The sequence below is a fragment of the Gossypium hirsutum genome, chromosome D08, assembly GCF_007990345.1.
Source record: "Gossypium hirsutum isolate 1008001.06 chromosome D08, Gossypium_hirsutum_v2.1, whole genome shotgun sequence".
NCBI classification, from domain to species: domain Eukaryota; kingdom Viridiplantae; phylum Streptophyta; class Magnoliopsida; order Malvales; family Malvaceae; genus Gossypium; species Gossypium hirsutum.
Genome location: NC_053444.1, coordinates 53955152 through 53961151, shown reverse-complemented (window position 1 = coordinate 53961151; position 6000 = coordinate 53955152). Strand labels below are relative to the sequence as shown.

At 34.6% G+C, this 6000-nt stretch overlaps 1 non-coding gene across 1 annotated transcript; it reads right to left on the bottom strand.

The window, feature by feature from the left end:
* Window positions 1-696: 696 nt before the first annotated feature.
* LOC121220564 (small nucleolar RNA R71) lies at window positions 697-803 on the bottom strand. Its single transcript, XR_005917781.1, has one exon. It is a non-coding gene; the product is annotated as a small nucleolar RNA R71 (small nucleolar RNA).
* Window positions 804-6000: the final 5197 nt, after the last annotated feature.

Genomic DNA, 6000 nt, shown 5'->3' with positions numbered 1-6000 from the left:
GATTAATTTTAATTTTCTCTCTTAAAAGAACAATTAGGAAATTTCTCAATTATAGATACATTTTTATTTTATTTTAGTACTACTAATCTTTTCTTTCTAGGGTTGGTGTATGACTCGTAGTAGAGGTACCCCTATTGTAGCAGCCACAAATCTAGAACGAATAATCTGAAAAAATCGTCGACAGCAGCAACAACAAATGTAAGATCTACCACCACCACCAGTTGTAGTTAACATACCATGTAACAATCATTGTTTTGCGACACTGATAACACCCTAGGAGACCCACCAGCACTGCAGTTACCCGCAAATATGAAGATGGCGCAAAATGAGAAGACTCTAAGGGATTATGCCCTACTAGACTTAGACATGGTTCAGGAAAGTATAGCAAAGCCGATGGTTACAACTAATAGTTTCAAAATTAAGCTGGTGATGGTACAAATGATCTAAAATAATCTGTAGTTCAGGGGCATTATGACAGAGGACCTTAATCAACATTTGAAATGGTTTCTCTAACTCTGTGAAACTTTTGAGTATAACGGGGTCACTAATGATGCTATTCATCTTCAATTGTTCCCCTTTTCTTTGATTGATAACGTTTTTTCCTGGTTAGCCTTGCAAGCACCAGGATCTATCACAACATGGGATGAACTTGCTAGAAAGTTCTTATAAAAGTTCTTCCCATTTAGCAAAGCAGTTCAACTAAGAAGAAAGATTGATGTCTTTAGGCAGATAGAATGATAAGGTTTCTATGAAACGTGGGAACACTTCAAAATGTTGATTAAAAAATGTCCACATCACAGATTTCTCGAGTGGATGTGACTGCAGGTATTTGACAATATGTTGGATGCAAACGCACGATCTGGACTAGACAGAACAGCAGGAGGAGCTCTTATGAACAAGACGTACGAGGATGTGCACGAAATTATTGAAAATATGGCATTAAACTCCTATTAGTGGCGAATTAAACGTTTCACATATTGCCAGAAAATTGCTACGGTCAAAGCAATTCAAGAGGATGATAAGTATTCGTAAATAATGGACAAATTAAACCATATCGAATTTGCTTATGCATCGTCTATGTATGAATGAGACAAGCCACTCTTCCATTATATCAACAATCCTACCAAGGATGTGAATTACATTGGGAATAGAGGTGGAAACCCTTATTCGAATACATATAATCCTGGCTAGAGTGATCACCCGAACTTGAGATGGGAAGGAAACCAATGAGGAGGTAAGAATTTAAATTAAGTTAAAAATTACTAATTACAAACCTCCTTATTTGCAGAAACCCCAAGACAAAACCAACCCGATTGACCATACTATATGTGGTCAACGTTTAGATAGAATTAAGGGGGAGATGCAGTTAATGAGAACAAACATTAAGTAGGCGCGGTCTGAGTACATTAACTCAACAAGATTATTGATTAAGCTTGAGGATCAAATGAGCCAATTGATAAGCATGATGGGTGATATCAAAAGACAAATTACCTCAGGCATTCCCAGTAACACGGAAGATAATCCACGGAGAGAAGGAAAACAACATATGAAAGCTATAACACTCCAATTAGGAAAAGTACTAAGTAGCCTAGAAATACCTACCCTGGAGGTAACTATGGATAATACTAATGAACCTCAAGACAATTCTATGGAAGTAGAAGATGGACTTGAATTAGAAGAAGAGAAAACACAAACGGTTGAGACAGGAAAAGAGACATCTAAAGATGTTGAAATCACAAAAGTCCCATTTCCAACAAGATTAGAAGAAAGAAAGAAGAGGGACGGGGATGAATTTGTAAGTTTTTTGAATCTATTTAAAACTTTAAATGTTAACCTACCTTTAATCGAGCTAATTAAGAACGTTCCCAAATATGCCAAAATTTTAAAGGTGATGATGGCAAGGCATAAGAAAATCAAGGTAGGAGAATAAGATAATTTCAGTGCTTCCTGTAGTGTGATTATTTCAAGAAAAGTACCTTGGAAGTTGAAAGACTCAGAAAGTTTCACTATTCCTATAGAAATAGGGAACATTCATTTTAATAGAGCTTTATGCGATTTAGGAGCCAGTATTGTCGACTACATGATTTTTTGTAAATTATTGTATATTTAACTAACCCCATAATTAAAATTCTACATGATTTTTTGTAAATTATTGTATATTTAAAATATGTGAATTGCTACATGATTTTTTTGTAAATTATTGTATATTTAACTAACTCCATAATTTAAATTCTAAATTTTATTTGATGTATGTTCAAGTGTTAGACCGAAACATCCTTGAGGTGGAATTTTGGATCGAACTAGAGTCATTGTCGCGACATTGCACTAGAGAGTCACGACATAATAGACAGTCCCTGCGAATCTCCAAACTGATGGATGTGTCCTGATATAGAACACCTATGTCACGATGTCGGTAGTCTACTAGGGATGTCGCAACATGGAATCCTTGTGTCGCGACATCGCTGTAAATTTTTGCAAGATTGACCTAATTCACTGCACAACTCGACGACTTAAACACTAATTTTACTCAATTTTTAACCCTTAAAACCCTATTTTATAACCCAAAACAATTTCTACTACTAATTAAAACACCTATTAACCTTTACTTCCTCAAACTCTCTCAAATCTATCAATATCCCTTAAACCCTAAACCTCGATTTCTCAAATTCCCTTTGACAAACTTGGTGTAACAAGGAACGGGGACATCACGAGCAAGCAAAGAATTCGAACAAATCTCAACTATACATACAAGGTTATGGGTTCCTAAACTAAAACTTTTTTTACTATCTCATTGAATTTATTATTTAGTTTGAAATACAATGCCTCCTAGGAAAGTTAGGCAAACTATGGAAATAAAGCCATCGATGGTTGAAACTCCCTCTAATTTTCCAAATTCGAATGTTGAAAAGTATTTTAATGAACTTCAAGGAAAAAACATTCATTCAAGAAAGGGGATTTGATCCATCAATGATCTTGTGTAAATAAATATAGCTTTTGGTAAGGTATCATCGATGGGAATATTTTTGGATGATCCCAAAGTATAATATTGTGGTCCCCGTAGTAAAAAAATTCTAAGCATCTTTATGGGACCACGAGTCTAGAAATACTGAAGGTCATATATGGGATACAATACTTGTGCGAGGGAAAGAGGTACGGGTAACCCCTCAAATAATTTGCAATTTCTATAAATCTCCATATTATGAGATTTAGAGCATAGATATGGATAGTATTATAAAATTTTTAACTGAAGGAAGGAGTGAATAGAAGCACCAGGCAGGTACCCATATCCTAGTATCTTTTCATCAAGCTATTATATTTCCTAAGGCTAAGATGTGGATTCAATTTGGTTGCACACGAATTACACATGCTTTAAATATTTCTAATGTTAATGCCTTTAGAGCAGTTTTACTCTATGCTATTCTACAGAAAAAAACATGTATGTGTTGGTAAATGGATTCATCAGAACATGAGAAGAAGCATTAGTAGCTAAAAGGTAGGAGTATTCTTTCCCCATCTCATGACGACTTTATGCAAAAAGATGGATGTACATATGACACCAACTTGGCAGTCGTTGAAACCATCTCAAAGTATTATTGGTGATACCTTGTTGCAACAATACATCGAGCTGAGGGTCAAACAAATGAAAGATGAGAACAAGCGACATCAAGAAATGACAGCTACACCCACGTTGTCACAAAGGTTGGTATGAGCTCAACAAGATGTTGGTGAGAGTAGTAACCCAAAAATAGATTTGATGATTCAGTGGATGCAGGAATCGAGACCAATTTTCTAAAAATTCATAAGGCAAAACAACATCCGGGTCCCCAATTATACACCTAACCTGTTCGGGCCGACGAGTATAGAACAAGGAGAAGAAGCACATGAAAGCGGATAAGAAGGAGAAGATGAGGAGGAGGATGAAAATGAGGAGATGGATGAGGAAGACGATTGAATTACTTTAATTTTACAAAGACTTGTATTAATTTGTGGATGATTTAAACTTTGTAGGAGTAGGATTAATAAGTAGATTTTTAGTTTTGTTGCATTTTATTTAACTTTTCTATGTAGGAACCTAACACGAAGAAGACACAAATAATTCAAGCTTTACACGATCAAAGAAGGAAGCACCTACCAATAGGAATTAGAGCAGCCACGATCAATCAGGTAGCTTCTTTCCTTATCTTTTGATAGGCTACACATTGAGGATAATGTGTTAACTAAAGTGTGGAGGGTAACATAGGTTGTTTTTAAATTCTTAATTTTTGTTGATTTTTCATTGTCTTTTGGTAAGCTTGTAGAAAATACAAGTGATTGGTTAGAAGCATGTACACAGGTTGCTTATGTTTATGAATAAGTTGACATGACAATAGAAGATTTTAAAATTTTTATTATTAGACTACTAAAGTTCTATATGTTACGCGGTAAATAGGTATTAAGCTATCATTTGTACCAAGTGATATAGAAAATACAAGGAAACGAGCATGGTAGTATGAATGATAAATGGTTGAATTTGTGTTTGTTTGGTTGATTAAATTTGTGCATAATGAGATCTTTAGGGATAACCTAAGACATTGTTTGAAACACATCTAGAGTCAAAAAGCTATCCTATTTTACTCTATCTTTAGTACCAATTTTGAGCATTGTTGACACTTCTTGATGAACCATATTACAAACCCCAAATATAAAAATGTTAATTTGTATATACCATTTTTCTTTGGTCCTATACTGCACGATTATATATGTCTAGCCATACATATTTAGGGTTAAGTAGATACATTATAATGGAGTTTGTAAAATTAGAGTGAAATAGGAAAGATTGGTGTGATATAGGAACTATAAGTTAGCTTAATGTGCGAAACAAAAAAAAAACCCAAAAAGGGAATTAGTGCGAGTAGAAAAAATCTTTAACCGGTAAAAAAACATTTATGAGTGAGATGTATTAAAAAAGATAAAAGTCACAAAAGAAAGAAAAACTCATTCATTAGTGCACAAAAACTCGTAGGGCTAGCCATAGTTATTATGTCATGTTATGAATTCCTATACATGGAGAGACAAGGATTGTGAGAGAATGAGAAATAAGGCGGTGAGTAGGTAAGGGTCACTAAGGGGGGAAGAATAATGATTAATACAATGTGCCAAACTATTTTCGTGTTTGTAACCTTTTGATGCTTACTGTTTTTGAATTCCATACCTATCCTAAGCCTCAGAACGTTACAAGCCGAAAAACCCTATGTGACCTAAGTATCCTCATACATGAGTGAACATCATACTAAACATATGCATAAATGACTATTTGTATTCTGCTTGGATAATTAATGTACTTGTATGATTTGTTGATGGATTCTTATAGGTGAGAACCTTAATACTTGTATATTTTGTAACATATTGAACTTAGATGTTTGTAATCAAAAGTGGTAAGTCAACTACTCATCACGTTGAAATTGTTAATAAGCATGAAATGCCTAAGTCATATGCTTTGAAATCATTGCTTGTATCATACTTGCTCAAGGGTCATAATTTTTATTTGTCATTTTTGTTTATGTTGATTGAAGACAAGTAATGACTTAAGTGTGGGAGAGTTTGATCTACTATAATTCGGTGTAGTAGATTAAACTAGTTTTCACATTTAAGGAGCTTAAATACAAACACTTTCGTTATGCTTTAGTTAAGTTTCTTTAGTTTTACTTACATTCAATAAAATGTGCACATCGAGTCTTTTATTGACCTTAAGGGCCAAACGAGGCCTAAGAGAGAGCTAATGTACTTCGTGATGTGTAGGAGACCATTAGAAGGTATTTCAAGCTAATACTGGACGCTATGTCACCACATGGGAGATCCAATGTTGCAACATAGAGAGCAGAATAGAGAAAGTGAGAAACTGCCTTCCATGTTGCGACACGGGCTAAGAATGTCTATAACACCCGATTTTCAATGGTGTCAAAAATAGTGGTTTTGGGGCCACCAAATTCAAGTGGTTTTAAAAAATGAGGTATCGGGACC